General features: G+C 37.7%; 1 protein-coding gene across 16 annotated transcripts in view; it reads right to left on the bottom strand.

Moving 5' to 3' along the window:
- SALL1 (spalt like transcription factor 1) overlaps positions 1-17,484 on the bottom strand; it is a 247,433-nt gene that overhangs the window by 156,499 nt on the left and 73,450 nt on the right. Inside the window, exon 5 of one of the 16 annotated variants that reach the window (XM_054199746.1) lies at positions 15,324-15,421. The exons of the other annotated variants lie outside the window; for them this stretch is intronic. The gene's annotated coding sequence lies outside the window, so the exon portion shown is untranslated. The remainder of the gene's footprint in view (positions 1-15,323; positions 15,422-17,484) is intronic. 16 annotated transcript variants of the gene reach the window in all.

Raw genomic sequence — 17,484 nt, 5'->3', positions numbered from 1 at the left:
TGTAGATTAATTCTAAAACTGCCCTAAAAATTGCAGTTAGGAGTGTTTTAAAACATGCCTGTATTGTAAGTCAATGACAGGTAGCTGTACAGTTCAATGTTATAGTATGCTTACTAGACTGACAGGATGCTTAATTTACTGATATTTTGTTCAACATTCAAAAGGAATAAGAATTATGGGATTGAAACAGGAAATAGCCAGTTTAAAAAATAACTAAGATTCTCATGGAAATGCGTGTATTTCACTAGTAAACAATACTTCAAAATTTTTTTGTGAGTATATTTTTATCTGACTTTCAAGGCACATGATTAGCCCTTCTGGTCAATTTATCTGAATTATGTGAGTAAAAGGTTAACAGCAGCAAAACCAAGTATAAGCTACATATTTCATAGACTCCTTTTCAACACATCTAATGCTTTCTCTTTTTCTCACAGCCATTCCATTTTGTACCAAGTACAAGATTAGTGAAGGAAGAACTTTATACTTCTTTTCAATTTCTAAAATTGTCACCCTTATACAATCTCATTTAAGACAAAAGATTTTGACATAGTTTCTTCCCCTTTGTTTAGGTCTTGTCAAATTTCTAGGCTGCTGCTTATGTTCCTTCACACACCACTCATGTAGACTTAAACCTTCATTTGTAGGAGTGTGCAGCAGCTTTGGCTCTGACCAAAGCTTTTCTTGCAACAGGCTTTCTCTCTCTTCACAGGCACGATGGGATAATCCAGCTGCCATAGACACATAAGTAAAACAGGTCTCTATTTTATCCCCACCCCTCTTCCAGAGCTTTGACTTTGTCAGCATGCTGGATCTACAATTTATATCTGCTAGGACATACAGTATTTGAAACAACCAGGCATTCTGCAACAGTTCTAAAAGCCAGTCACTTTTTTACTCTGGCTAGCACAAAAAATAGGTTGACCTAAACAAAATAGCACATACATACACAGCCCCTTCCCAGCCTCAGAATCTCACAGGTGCTCTTGTTTCTGTGCCATCAGATGCAACAGAAGGCTAAAGAAGAGGGAACGCATTCCTGCTGGAAAAATGTGCTCGGTTCTTCTCATAGCTCACTGCACTTTTGTAAATCCTCTCAATCCTGATCCTACTTAGACTCAATAGTTTTTGGGATTTGGAAAAGCAGTATAACATGAGCTCGTTTTTCTCCTGTTGGAAATTTTTTGGTTGGTAAAGTCAAGTTTCCTATTGTGAAATCAAAGAAAACTTTGGGTTTTTTTTAAAATGGGATGTGACCATCCCATTGTTCCGAGATGCTCTTACATGAACATGAGCTATCAAAATTCAACAACAATATTTTGTGCTTGGCATAGGAACAGCCAATAGACATATAGACATATATTGACACACAGAGCACATTCACCATTGTGACAATCTGTGAAGTATGGGATCCCAACCAGAATTAAGAACCTGTACATAGATTAAATCTCATGATTGTCAGAAATACACATAAGTAGTAGCTAGCTTTATTTTGCCAAAGTCCTTGTGTGATACAAATTACAGTATGTTGCTTCACAGGTCAATTACAGCATTCAGAATTATTTTATTATTTCAGGTCTTTTATTACTACAGCTTATATGACACTCTGGAGGCCTTTTTCACGAAAAGATAAAAGATAATTCCTGTCACAGGGAGCTTATTATCCTTGCCCTTATATCTGTAAGTTACAGTAGTGGCTAGAAATATTTCACCTGCATGTACTTTTTCTTGCAAGATCAAAGTTCAGTCCTGCAAAAGCTTAAATAATGAATATCTCTGGAAGTGTTATTCATTCAGATGTTACAAGCCCAGCAACATCTAAGGAGACAACATAAAGACCATGGATTTGCTTTGTGAAAAAGAAAAGCATTTTTCCCCTTTGGAACAATCACTTCTAATGAATAACTGTTGTCGGCCCAAAAGTGAATAAACCATTTAATTATAACAAAATATGAATGTCAACAAGTCAACAGCTAAAGTATCATTTCTCTGTTCAAAGACAGAACTGGAATCTGCTTGTATTTTCAACCAAATATGTCTTCGCAAAAGCTGCAAAATTTTGTGGATTCAAGAGTGCCACATTTTATTTATTGCTTCCACAACGATGGACTCTCTCATCAGGGAGATAAAATTATGAAAAAGAAAAGTGAGCATTCTACCTAATACTTAAACCTAAAATTAAGTGATATTGTATAAACCTATTTTGTGGGAGTATTTTAAAGGATTTCTACTCAAATGCAGAATGAAAACATGTTTTCAAGCCTTGAAGATCACACAAAAGATAATAATGATTTTTTTCAGGCTAACTATAGACAAACCTATCCCATGATAAATTGTACATCCAGCTACAAACATCAGGGGCCTAAAAAAATAGTTAACATCCTATTTCTGCCTCAACAGTATTATATCCTTTCTTCAAAGGTTCCTAAATCCCTATAATAAATTGAAGATATTTCATTTTAGACACTAGCAGATTCCATAATGAGTTAAGCCTCTTTACAGTTTATTTTAATAAAGCACAGCCTTCTAAATATACAGAAGCTATAAAACAGGCAGGTTGCAGCAATAATATGTTTAGTAGCCTTGCTTGATAAAGTGGAAATGTTTGCATGTTTCAAATTACGAGCAATTTAAAGTAGGAAGTAAGCAAACTAGCTCTTGTGTTATGAAGCTTGACATTGTTAAGCCTTAAGAGAACACGCACTTCAAAGCCATACAGACTGAAATATGCCCTGTAAGCGTGGCAAGGGGCGTAACACCATAATGATGTACTGCACAAAAATCACCACAAACTTCCATTTCAGTGTGAAGTTGCCTAGCCGTAAACTTTAAAAATTTACTGCTGGTCCTATTTTAAACATTAATTCATTATTCATTTTCTTATGAAAAGATTAGTGCATATGAAAAACACGAGAAAGCTTTCCTTTGGATATAAGCTAAGAAAAGTAATCATTATAAATTATCAATAGTAAAAAATACACCAGTAATTTCAATGAACTGACAGAGTCAGAAATATCACTTGATAACATATCTTTCAAAAACATTAAGGTAAATTACTAATTCTTTTCCCCTGCACCAACGTAAGTGTGGAGACTCTTTTTTCTCCTCCACAAATTTGGTATTAACTCTGCAAACATTTACACTGTTTATTTTCTGCCGCCCATAAATAGCAGAATTAAAGTCAATGATACTACTTACCAACCTAAACGTAATAATTACTAATTCTTCAGATACTTGCAGTTAGAATTCAACTAATTAAATTATTGTATATATGAAATACAACAAAATGTTAAGAATTATCTAGAAACACAACAGAAATTAAAAAAATCTCAGCCTAAGCAGTCTCTGATATGTCTGTCAAATCAGCCTGGAATATCATGGCTCTTCAAATCTGTAGCTACTTTATTTCAGAACAGAACTGATTCAGAGACGTAGACACATGGACTTGCAAAGAATTATTCTCAAAGGCGGCTGCAGTATGAAATATATGCAGAAGCCCTCAACTAGAGTTAAGTGCATAAAGGTTTAGAAACAGAAATGTCATTCATCAGTACAGCTAATACACTGACAGCAAATGAGGTATCTACAGGCAAATCCAAAGTGTGAACATGTATCTAAAGTTTTTCTGAACACAGGTAACTCTTAGAAAGAATCATTGCGTATTTTGTGTCTGTTAAAACGCAGAAGTAGCTCTCCTTTTGGTATAATGGTTCTAAAAATCTTCACTTTAAAAGTAATTTCAATTTGTAAATATAAATATTGTGACGCCACATATGCAAAACTATTTACCTTATTGCAAATTCACCTCATTTCTTGAATTTCTGTCTGCTCATTCTTGACCATGAGCTGCATTTAATGAACCTTCTTATTTTTCCTTTGTTCCTTTAGTAATCACTTAGATTAAACTTACTAGCTGATATTAGACATCTTTATCACACAGCAGACTGAATAGTACATGTAAAATGTTGTTGGGGCTTCATAGAAGAAAGATTCTTGACACAAAGTATCACCACGGAATTAAGAGTTGTTATTTCTATCCATTCTGTTGCCACTAAACTACAGTTTAAAAAAAAAAAAAAAGGCGGGGGAGGTGTTCACGTAACAGCCCTTCAAGTATTTCAGAAAAGAATATCTCCTCCAAAGCCCTTTTATTCTTAGTATACACAGTATGCCTGTGACCACAAAGGTGCTCCCTTTGGAAATATTTTTAGTAAACAGCAAGAGCTGAGAGATCTGACACTCTGCATATCTATTTTTGAGATATTATTAAGTAATACACAAGGATGACATTAATCTAATTGAATGAGGTATTCCAAATCAACTAATTTAATGGCAAATCCTAAATCATGGTGGTGCTTTTGAAAATCCCCATCTGTATGCCTGAACACAACAAATGCAAGAACATTTTAAAGGCCCTGACATGTAATCAGTGTTGCTTACATAATCCAACTTGAGGTGCTACTTGAAAGGCTACTAGTGCAGTCTTACTGTCACAAAGAGAAATTAATGCAAATATCTTTAATAATATATTTGAAGTTTTTATATCATGTTCTGACACTCTCACATCCTTTGATGAAGGACTAAAGCTGTTGAATACAGAGAATCAGAGAGATGCCCTTCCCTTCAAAGATGTTTGCTTTGCAGCTGTGTAGGCACCGAAGCGCACAGCACCAAGCGAGCTAACCTGCTCTGCCAGGAAGGTCAGACTACCTTCTTCACTGCTCTGTGCTGTTACAAAAGACAACTGCTATGTGACTCCAAAAATTCTATGCCACGTCACAATTCATAATGTAGCTTTCTCACTGATGTATAGAAGTTTATGTCAGTCTTCACAAATGAAGTTTTATTAGTTGAGTTTAAAACACAAAGAAACAGAGACTTGCCAAGTGAGTTCAAATGAAGCTGGCGGTGGAAGTAGAAATGTAGCACAGGATTTTGAGTTCCCAGACCTTTGCTTGTATGCTAGGACACTGAACTTTCCCTTTCAAACAACTAGAAAGTGATAGCAGCAGCAAATCAGTCTTTGTTCAACCAAAGTTACAGAACTCTTTTTTGTGCAAAATTATATCTCTCCAGACACTATCTCTTCAGGCATACACGATGCATGCAGTTCGCTTTTTTCCTAAAAAACAAGAAACATCAGTCAAATCAGCAGAATGCGTGCCTTTGGATTTCTGTGGGCTCATGTAATCACAAAAAGAATTGACTAGTTTGATCCAGACCATACGCAGGTGATATGTCCATCCTGCTGATTTTGATTTAATAAGCAGCTTCAAGGGGCTATAAAATAAAAACCTGCATCTTTATGGGTTTGGGGTTCTTTTGGTTTTATTTTTTGTTGGATTTTTTGTTTGTTTGTTTGGGGTTTTTTTTTGGTTGCTGTTGTGTGGGGGTTTTTTGGTTTTGTTTTTCTGTCTCTCTCTTTTTTTTTTTTTTTTTTTTTGTAAGTCATGGCCATTGAGAGTTGGAATGCTTTGTCAGATAATGCTTTCAGTTGATGCTTTTGGAGACTTGAATGCATGTAGCTCCTGACAATGACTATATGCACGTGTTCCATATAATTCCAAAAGCACACCCATTATGAAAGATTAGTACAGTTGTGCTTATGATGTATTTAGGTCGTCTGTTACTGAATATTTCTACTGTCAGTACAACAAAAGTGTGATGATCACAGTTAAAGCTTAACAAAGAAAATGCTGTCAGGCAATTAGTAAGCTGAAGTCAGCAGTACCAAAGTGAAATATATCATGTTTGGAATAGCACGGTGGTTTGCTTGTGATAAATGTTGAAACAGGTCCTCATACACAGAACACATCCTAGCCTCGGAAAAAAAGTTTAGCATCTGAAAAAACCCCAATGTAACACATCTTTAACTCGTTATTAGAATTCTTTTCTTTACAACACAGTTTTAGCCACTGGGGATCCAGGAAGGTGAGTATTCATTCACTACAGTACATTTGCCTTTTTATGAAAATGGTAACAGCAGCACACCTTAAGAAACAGCTACACTACAAACACATATATCTACTTAAAAAAAGGAGAGTCTATCAAACAATCTCAAAAACTGCAGAGATTTTGGAAAACATTCAAGTGAATCTTATTCTTGAAAGACTATTACATAAAAATAATAATAATAATTTGGGAAAGCCTGGTAATATTAGGCTCTCCATTCCATAGGAGGAATAGAAAGGCAGAAATACAGTAAATTCAAAACCAGTAAGAGGTCTTTCCAAAGTCTCTAAGCCTTCCCAGTCAACAACCAAGCAAGTAAAACAAGCTATAAACAGTAGGCTTTTAGAAAAGAATGACAGCTAAATTCAGGTATGACCTGATCAAGCATGATTTCATCACAAGTTAGTCAATACCGGCTAGTTTACAGTAGGTCTCAGTTTGTTCTAAAATGTTTTACAGGCCCCATTCTTTAATTGTCAGACTTCAAATCTTCCTTAGCCTAGTTATCATAGCTATGAAAATAAATCCTATTATATCATGGTATAAGAACACAGGCCAGATCATCCCTGACCAGAAATTAAGTATTGATAAACCCAGTGAGACACAGTTCAGAAACAGGTTGCACAAAGTGAGACAAGCTAAACCAAAAATAAAGCAGGCCTGGAACAGAGGGGCAATTAAAAAAAAAGTTCCCTGTTGTACTCTTAGAACTACCTAAATTATCAAAAATATTCTCAACATCAAACCCAATATAATCTGAAAGATTCCTGGGCAACATACAAAACCAACCTGTGATCAGAAATATCTATAGCAAACCACACAGACTTCACCATCTAAACTGCAAAAGAATTAGGTCTATGGTATTAACAAGTGCGACACCAGTAACCGTGAGGGTTGTAAGGGAGAAAGAATTGGTTTTGCTCAGTGTTGCAACTGCAATGGCAGCAACAAAATATATCTGAGTTAGAATCATAGAATCATTTAGGTTGGAAAAGACCCTTGGGATCATCGAGTCCAACCATCAACTCCACTCTACAAAGTTCTCCCTTACACCATATCCCTTAACACCACACCTAAACGAGTCTTAAACACATTCAGGGATGGTGACTCCACCACCTCCCTGGGCAGCCTATTCCAGTGTCTAACCACTCTTTCTGTGAAGAATTTTTTCCTAATGTCCAGCCTCAACCTACCCTGCTGCAACTTGAACCCATTCCCTCTTGTTCTATCGCTAATTACCAGTGAGAAGAGACCAGCACAAACCTCTCTACAATGGCCTTTCAAGTAGTTGTAGAGAGCGATGAGGTCTCCCCTCAGCCTCCTCTTCCTCAAACTAAACAGTCCCAGCTCCTTCAGTCGCTCCTCATAAGATTTATTCTCCAGGCCCTTCACCAGCTTCGTTGCCCTCCTCTGCACTCGCTCCAGCACCTCGATATCTCTCTCATATTGAGGTGCCCAGAACTGGACACAATACTCAAGGTGTGGCCTCACCAGTGCTGAGTACAGGGGGACAATCACCTCCCCACTTCTGCTGGTCACACTATTTCTAATACATGCCAGGATGCCATTGGCTTTCTTGGCCACCTGGGCACGCTGCCAGCTCATGTTCAGCCGCTTGTCAATTAGAACCCCCAGGTCCTTTTCTGCCAGGCAGCTCTCCAGCCACACTTCCCCAAGCCTGTAGCGATGCATGGGGTTGTTGTGGCCCAAGTGCAGGACCCAGCACTTGGCCTTGTTGAAGCACATTCCATTAGCTTTGGCCCATGGGTCCAATCTATCCAAGTCTCTCTGTAGAGCCTCCCTATCCTCATGTAGATCAACACTCCTACTCAGCTTCGTGTCATCTGCAAACTTGCTGATGATACACTCTATGTCCTTATCAAGGTCGTCAATAAAGATGTTAAATAGAAATGGTCCCAACACCGAGCCCTGAGGGACACCACTTGTGACTGGCCGCCAGCTGGATTTAACTCCATTGACCACCACTCTTTGGGACCACCCATCCAGCCAGTGCTTGATCCAGCAGATCGTATGCTCATCCAGGCCATGAGCCGCCAGTTTTTCCATGAGAATTCTATGGGGGACGGTGTCAAATGCTTTTTGAAAGTCTAGGTGGACAATGTCCACAGCCTTTCCCTCATCCAATAACTGGGTCATCTTGTCACAGAAGGAGATCAGGTTCGTCAGGCAGGACCTGCCTTTCACAAACCCATGCTGACTAGGCCTGATCCCCTGCTTGTCCATTATATGAGTTGTAATGGCACTCAAGATGATCTGCTCCATGACCTTCCCTGCTACCGAGGTCAGACTGACAGGCCTATAGTTTCCTGGATCCTCCTTTCTGCCTTTTTTGTAGATGGGTGCTACATTTGCTACCCTCCAGTCCCTTGGGACCTCCCCAGTTAGCCATGACTTCAGGTAGATAATGGAAAGTGGCTTGGCGAGCATGTCTGCCAACTCTTTCAGCACCCAAAACTAGTTAGTTTCACTTTGGCTATTGATACTAATGAAAACATCTAGCACTGACTTAAGGATGGTTGCATGAGGTCACTGGAGCTCTGCACCCATCCTTGACACCCATGCTACTAGTGCTGCACCTTTCCAGCTAACAGTAATCAAGCTACTTAAATTCCTGATAGCCACATATGCTGCACTAACACCTGTGGTTTCTAGGTAAGCATCTTTGTAATAATATATGTAATCTATTTTTTCACTGTCTAGAACAGGAAAGAACAGAAGTATCAAATGAAATGACCAGGCTTACTGGACCTGCAAAAGCTAAGTATTGAAACATGAAAATAGAATACAGTCTGACTAACTTTAAAAACAAACGAACAAAAACCCCGCATACGGATGAAGTAGAAGAAAGGATCCAGGGAGGGGCTGTAAACACCCACTTAAAGCTTGATATCAATAAAAATCATAATGATAACATTACAAAGCCCTATTGCTTGGAAGCTTCAACCCAACAGAGAATACAGGAAAAAAATCACAGACACAGCACAGATAAAAAGTAACAGGTCAACAGCAGCACCCAGAGACACGTGCAACCAGCACCCAAAGAGCTGGTCAGACCACCAACTGTTACTGACAAGCTCATGGGTAGAAAAACAGAAAAAAAGGACTTGAGGGCAGATGGGGGAAAAATGAGTTTGTCATTTTACCCTCAGAGTCTAGGTTCTGAACTGCTACATCTGTTCTTTTATGCTGAGGTCTTTCAAGCTGGATGCTGTGTATTAAACTATTTTCAACACTTATTTCCAGCATATTTGTTTGAGGAACATATTAAGGGTGTAAGAACACATAACGTCCATACTGATTTAAACTAAAGGATTATGTAGTCCAGTGACTGACTCCAGCTGTGCTAAAAAGCACAAAGAATGAAGCAAATGCACACAAATATACCTCACGAGGACTTTGATAATCTAGTACATCCAAGCTGCTGATATATTTACTTGGTGACACAATAGAGCCTCCAGTAAGATCTATTATAGTAGCTTTTGAGCTAGAAGAGGTATCTAAGAAAATAAGGGAAGGATTAAATTAATGTGTAATAGTCCTGAATACATAAAAGCTGGCACCATTTGTGGACAAGTAGTATTACATGGATAGTCAGCAAACGGAAGAGACAAAGAATTAGTAATCTAAAGGAGTAATTTAATGAGCTTTCCCACAATACGGGGAGATTTAATTCTACTTCAAAAATTGAAGTACTGAATAGTCAATATGCGGCACTGAGAACTGAGGTCTCCCTTTACCGCTAAGACTATGCCTTGAACTGCCAAGAACTAAATTCTGAGTCTGTTAACTCTTGAGAGCTGGAATACTAGTGTAAAATACAAAATGAAGGAGATTCAGCAAAGAATAGTTTTGGCGGAATTGATAAAAGCATCAATACCAAATGCTTGGCAAGTTAACAACTATGAAAGGTACAACTGTTTTCATTTATATGAATGGTACAGACCAAAAAGAAGTAATAAAAATTGCCTGGTGAATCAAACTTTCTCTCAGTAATATTTGTCATTGCGAGGTTTAGAGAGATTATCGGAAAAAATGAGAATTGGGAAGGGTGAGAAAAGGAAGTGATAACTTGGCCTGAACTCTTTATTTAGGAGAACCTCCTTCTAGCTGCCTGTATGGACCATCCCAAAGGCTTGCAAGTACTCAGTGAAGGTGACCAGTGAGAAGCAATAAGTAAGCCATACCCTATAAAATGTAAATCACACAACCACTCTTTAACTGTTACAATAAGCTGGCAAGTGTTCTCTGATAGTCTTTTGGTATTGTTTAGTGGAGTTTGTGCCTGTAATAGAATCCATAAGTTAAAATTCTCTGGCACTTGGCATATGCTGCAGATAGTTCAACAATGACAAACCCACACATATTTGTACGTATCTGGCCCAAAGCTTTTTAAGGCTCTGTTTTCAGGACAGGCAGACAGCAGCCAGATGCTTTGGGAAGTCCACCATTGTTTTTACATAGAAAGGGACGGAGTTGTCCTCTGGCAGTTCACTATTGCAAAAAATCTTACATCCCCACTAGTTGTGATCTCTCTTATTGAGGCACTGACTTACTGTCAGTCTGTGACTGTCTCTGTGACACACTCATTTAATGTCATATTACTGACCTTTCACATTCTTCATGTATAAGTTTCAGGTACTATGCAGGCAGGTAGAACCAAACTGCTTTGGAATTTATGGCTCCATTCAACTTTACAGAAAACCATCTCAGAATCTATTTAATGGCAGATGAACTAGTATGAGAGAATGTCTATGAACACTTGACACGGAATTATAATTCACCATTTATCTTTACTGACATATATGTCCTTCATTATGATGGCCAAGAGTCTCTCAAAAATTTCTGAAAATAATTTTTTTCTGAAGGAATAATCGTTCAATTTTCTGTGAAGTAGTTCTTTTTGTCTCTCTAATTCTACACTTCCACTTAGTTCTAACGTAAAATTTATTCTCCCAAAGAAGACGACATTTCTCAAGTAGCTAGATAGTCCTCTGCTGCCTTTTGTTATAGTAGAGTTGTAGCCTTGAACTGACTTTCCATTCCACTGGAGCAAGTGCCAAGACGACAGCCAGAGCACACTGTATTTGTTCCACCTGTACTGCGCAGTTGGTGTGCTTGGACAGCAATGACTCCAGTGATATCTTGCAAATTATATTAATACATAGACATGTAAAAAGAGGATTTAAGACTCCTCCTAGTCACTACTTTATTTGCCACCAACTGAAACACCTTAGATACCAGCTGTCTAAAAGATGCAAGTCAGCTGCAAAGGCCCCTGACTACACAATAAGGAGGTATAAGCATCTTAAAATTAGAGGAGTCATTCTTTGAACTAGTCAATACCATTCTGTCAATAATCAGAGGAGAGGCAAGCAGGATACCTGTGAAAAAGGAGAGGAAAGCAATCCAACACTCAACCTATTCCACCAAATAGAAACTGTGTAACGGCAGAAGTCAGAAGGTGCTTATGAATTTCCAAGTCACACAAACTTCACTTTGCTTTTTGCATATATCTATAAATTCCTCAGTCTCTGGATCCAGGTTACCGTTTCTTAATCCATTCCCTCCACACTCCCCTGTAATGAAGATCTCTTACATTCCGCCATCTTTCAGACACAGTTGCATAAGCTCCCTCCCCGTCTATCTCCTTACATAGAGCAACAACTTTATGTTTGTTTAATACGTTTTAATTGCTTTTAATGCCATTTAGCAGTTGAAAAGAAGGGGGAAAAAATCACCAACTCTCAGATAAGTAACAACTGTAAATGTTGTGCAAAGCCCATTTCAGTAATTCTCCAGGAAGCAGAGCTATGACAGGACTGAGAGCACAGTCAGTCACCTGAACAGCTACCTTCTTCAGTTCATGCTACTTCTGCTTATCTTCCTTATGATGGCTCTGCTTCAGCTTTTAATTATGTTCTATGGGATACGGGTCTGAACTGTTTTCTCAGGACACCAGCCAACACTGACAATTTTTCAGGCTGAATTATTTTGATAGGCAGGACTACAATGACATCAGGAAAACAGCAGCCATAACATTAGTAATGATAGCATTTTCCTGTCACTCAGAGTTGCACGATGGCCTGAAGAACTTGCATTCACTGCTAAGAAAGACACTGTAAGAGTATGTAGGATCAATCTAGGTAAGTAATTTTTTGTTTGGTTGGTTGGTTTGTTTGGTTTTTTTTCCCTTCTCTGTGTCGTTGTGATCTTCCATTTTGAATGATGTTGAATTACCAGGAAAGAACTGCCCATAAACCAAACCAGCGTAACAGGTGAAATCAAAGTGACAGAAAAGTGCATGCAGTGTCAGGACAAGAATGCAAATAAGTTCTGGAATTGTGTTATTTTGAGGATCCCCAAAATTATCTTTACATTCTTCTACATTATTTCCATGGAGATTTTATAATGCTTTGCTACTACAAATACAGAGAAAAATCCTAACTCCATGGATAGGCAACAGGTGAATCAGGCCATTGCCAAAGCAGCAAACTAACAAGGGGCAGTAAAATAACCTGCTTTGCCTGTGCTTGAATCCTGCAAAACCAGGCTTGCTACTGATGCTGTTAACAGACAAGTCAGGATCTGCAGGTGTCTGTCGGAGCCCTATTCAGCAACTGTTTTCAAATCCGTTGGCACCAGGATTCACCAGTTTGCAGCCTCAGATGCATCCCTTTTTCACTTTCTCTTTTTCCTTTTCAGGAATGACTCAATCCCTTTTCTCTGGGATAGTAAATCTCAAATTTATTTATGCTACTTTGAGTAACTTTTTCCTGATGTCCCAGGGACTACAGGGAAGGCAGAATTACATCTTTACTCTTTATCTGAGCTAAAAACATTTGAAATCAATGTCAGAATAGAAGTAAAAAGTGAGATTTTAAGACTTAATTTCACTATCATATACAAATACAAAGGTCCATCTGACAACCTCAGAGGGATTTTTGACTTTCTGCCCTGACAACACCCTGCACACCATGACTGGACAAAGTCAGCTATTTAACATCCACAGCAGCCAGAAAACCTAACCCCTGAGTTTCCACTCCTCCATTTCTATTACTGCTGTTACTATGTACTCGCCCATCCAGTAAGCTATTGCCTTACCAGGTTCACGATGATGTAACCACATTGTCTTCAACTGAGTTATTGATTTATACTAGCATAAGAGAAGAATCAGACCTAATAAATATCTACCAGATGAGAATAAAGACCAATTAGTGCTTGCACAGAAGCTGTTTGCACTAAAATTAGTTCCATCTGCAGTAAATCTAGACAATAGACAGAAATGTCAGTAGAAAACTAAGGATATTTTATTTTGTCTTTTGCTTTCTATTTACTTTATTTTATAGATATATGTTATTTCAATCAGCGCTATTTGTTAAAGTTGTCATTAAATGTAAATGGATTAAGCCTAATTCTGCCAGACTGTGCTGTTCAAGAGCCTTACAGTATGAAAGCATCTTTCCTGAGTCTACAGATTTCTGCACAGCAAGGGTTCTTCAATGGTTTCTAAGTATTTATACATATCATTTCACATCACAGACTTAGCTATTACAAAGAGACAGTGGTACCTTCCACACAAAGGTCATAGGCCACTGTTATTGACATATGCCTTTAATCCTCTGGATGCTTCAAAAGATGAAGATTAGCAGCAATCCTCAGAACTTGCACCCAGGAGATAGCTATTTATCAAAAAGTTGATATTATTGATGCTTACAAAAGAAGAAGAGTATGTAATTTATCTAATAAAAGTCAGGTCTTGCTTGCCTAGACTCCAGAGTTTTGACAGTTCCCTTGCTGAATTATTTGATGTTGGGTTTCATATAATAAATGCAAATTTTTCATCAGCTATGCATCTTCTTAGAAGCAACTGGTATTATTGGGTGGATTTTCTTCCTTGGTTTTCTCCAGAGTTTTTCCTCTTAAAGTCTTTGTTTCCTTTAGAATTCATTATAAATGACATAATTATATGTCTTTTTCTCCCTTGATTGAGAGCATTTCTTACAGATGATGATTTACCACTTGGAAATTACAAATAGCATGAATAGATACAATTATTATATTGCAGAATTTCCTTTAAAATCCAGAAATGTAGTTTAGCTGAACTGTTCATAAATTATAAGTAGGCAGGTCACATTATTTCTTCTAATCTTCATATGTGACCCTTGATGAAAATTGAATTGTTTCCTCAAACTGGATTAGGAGGTTTTCTCTGGAACATTGAACAGATTTAAAACTGGAATGAGCAGAAATGGACATGGACATGCAAGTAAAAGAAACTACACAAGAGAAATATGTTTATGAGGATTCTTTCAGGCAATGGTCATGTTTCAGTAAGATAGTGTTCCAGCTGAGGTTTAACTGAGGTACAAAGTCTGACCAAAGCCTACTGAATCAACTGAAAAGCTTCCTGTTAATTTTGACTAGACTTTGGCCCAAGCTTAAGAAGAAGATCCTTAACACCACCATCAGTTTTCTAGTCCCTTTTTCCATAGAGAGAAAGAAAGGTAATACAACGCACAAAACTGTAAACCATGGTTGTTTGAGGCTAGCAGTGTTTTTATGGAGTCACCTGATATCATGCGATTTATTTATGGAAATTCTTGGCTGTGTCTTTGTAGGTGGTTCTCTACCACTTACAGAGATGAACCAAGAATAACTTTTTTATCTGTCACACATAAATGCCATAGTATTTGTTGTTTTGCTTCTGTTCTTATGGAACAGCTAGAATGCAAATGTTTTCTGCTTTAGAAACACATTTAAAATAAAAATGTAAACTATTTCTTTTGTCAATGGTGTTGATTAATTAATGAAGCAAAAGCCCAGGAACACTTTTACACATATGATTGCATGTGTCCATTAGTGTGTTAGTTACTGCTGGTACACATACGCACCAAGGGCTGCCTCAGAGTCTGTTACAGAAAGCATGGCCTGAAGCCCACTGAAATCAATCTAAAAATGCAATGACTTCAATAGAGTGCTGTGTGTACGTGTTTGCAACAGATGGCTGTTCAACAGTCAGTTCTGAGTATTTGAAACAGGCTCATCCTCTCTTCAAAAGTGAGGGCCAGAGCATCCATTACTGGAGTGAGAAGAGGAGGTGAGAGGGCCAGGGGAATTAAAGATCAAAGAGCTGCAATTAGGCACTGTTAATGAGGAATACTCTCAAAAGGTTTCAGCTTTTGTAAAAAGCCTTCAGTTTATTTTATAAACAGGACCCTATATAATGTAGGGCCATCTAACCATTAATTCGAATTGTTTTCGGGCTCCAGTCTTTGCCAGAGAATGTTATAAATTAGGGCTGCTAAGATGTTAAGCATACTCCAAGTGATATCAAAGTCAAAGCTCATACTCACTTCAATCAGGGCAGGACTAGGCCAGTGCTCAGGACTTCTTAATATCCCATTCATACAGTCTAATACAAAGTCCCATTTCTTTCATTAGATATTTGCAGCTGAAAAAAACAAACACAAAACCCCCACACCATGGTATTTTTCTGAGATGTGTAAAAAAACTTCACCATTTCTTTCATTGTCTTCAAATTTCAAATAAAATAAATAAATAAATAAAAAACCATGAAAACCCTACAACTCAGTTACTTCTCATCTCACAACTTGCTGATTCAGGATTTGATCCTGGAAGTAATGCATGACAACAAAGTTCCCGCACATAGAAGAGCTTGCAGTTTATCTAAACAGATACTGCGAAAGTCCCAGTCACTTCTAACTTATCCCTTCTCCTGGTCATACATTGCTGTCCCTTTACTTCCTCCAGCGCTGGCATTTATCTGATTATATAGATCAACTGACAGAAAATAAACCCTATTAAGAAGCAAAAAATATATTTCAATGTGATATAGATGTGATTCAGATGTGTACCAAATGCTAGATGAGTCAGAGTAGTGCTCACTCTGCCAAGATGTATTGCTTCATACAAAGAAAAAAAAAACCCTGAGAATAAAAGTCTGATTACAGTAAGAAGAATGCAAAACCAGCAAGTAAACTTCTACAGCCTATCACCAAACCTAAACCAAATAATCCCAAAGAGTTTAAGAAACAGCTTCAGATTGAACAGAACTAATTTGTCAGCTTCTTCTGAGAGTAGGTCCTCTTCCTCCATACACCTTCCCTTATCGTCACTCATCTGAATTTTCTGTGAGTCAGTACAACTTGTGAGGTCTCAGAATCCTATAAGCTCCTTTGGGTGGGGAATTGCTTTTGCTGGGTTGATAAATCAAATTTCAAATAACCAGCAAGAACATGTGCCAGAAGTACCAGCAGAGGGATGGAGCAGGACCACCTTTCTTCTGCTGTGATGGATTTGTAGACCTGTTCATTAGGTCTACTGTAACTTAACCACCTGGCCTAAATTAAAATGCTATATGCCAAGAAACTAGAAGACAAGTCAGGAGGCCAGTTATCAACAGTATTGTCCCAGTGGCCTAACAGAGTCACTATAATGGAACACAGTTTCCAAGCAAAGCCAGGAATGATATCCACATATTTGATGCCAACCAAAATGTTACCTCCTGACACGTCCCTCGAGTCAGGAGGGATGGGCTCCTGGCAAACAAAATGTACCAGGAACTGTAAGTGGTGCTCCAAGTGGTAGAACCACGTCAACATCTGAACAGATCAGTGACAAAGATCACCTGAACAGGCAATACCATCACAACTGAGGCACGGCATTTATTGACAGAGATAGTAAGAATTAGAAAGACAAAAAAAAAAAAAAAAAAGAAAAATTGTTCTCAGGGAGGTTGGAAAATCACCTCCTTTCTAAATGTGAAATGTCTAATTTTCATGTACATTTTGGTTTTATTAGACTCTCCTAAATACATTGCTTATATTTTAATTGGAAAACAAAAGTAAGATGCGCTGCTTTCTAAAGGAATGAGAAAAGTAATGATCTATGCACGTGAGAGAGAAAAAATTTTTTGTCTGGCTGACCAATACTGGGTCACATTATTTTCTTGTGTTCTCCTGTGAATCCGCTTTCTGAGTCCTGTATCCAGAGTAGAAGGGATCTTTACGTTTAAACCATCAGGGATCAGGCTGGTGTATTTGACTTCTATGTGCTACATCAACACTAATGGCTGTTTGGTCCTCAGATACAAGAAATCCCTAATGACTTCTGAAGATCAAACACAGAATTAAATCATCACTTTTATCTAAAGTTTTGAGCAAGTTACTTTATCCTTCAATTTTTTTTCCTAAAATGTAAAATTATATGCTAGCAACACATCTTGTTTTTAATAAAAACATCCTTCAAAGTTCAAAATAATTTTTAAATCATGATATTTTTATAGTTTACTGAAACACGTTTTTGAAAACCCCTCCTATGAAAAGATCTTTTCAAATTAAAAGTAATTTACTATAATGAACAAAACAGTCTAAATCTGGAGGATAAATAAATACTCTTATTGTGAACCTGCAAAATGGAAACAACTCCGAAAATTCAAAATGTTTCACAAATCATTTTCATGTTTTTCAACCAGCTCTAGTTACACACTTATTA

Source organism: Rissa tridactyla, chromosome 4, assembly GCF_028500815.1.
Source record: "Rissa tridactyla isolate bRisTri1 chromosome 4, bRisTri1.patW.cur.20221130, whole genome shotgun sequence".
Lineage (NCBI taxonomy): Eukaryota > Metazoa > Chordata > Aves > Charadriiformes > Laridae > Rissa > Rissa tridactyla.
The sequence above is the reverse complement of the archived record's forward strand: the minus strand, read 5'-3'. Positions and strand labels throughout refer to the sequence as shown.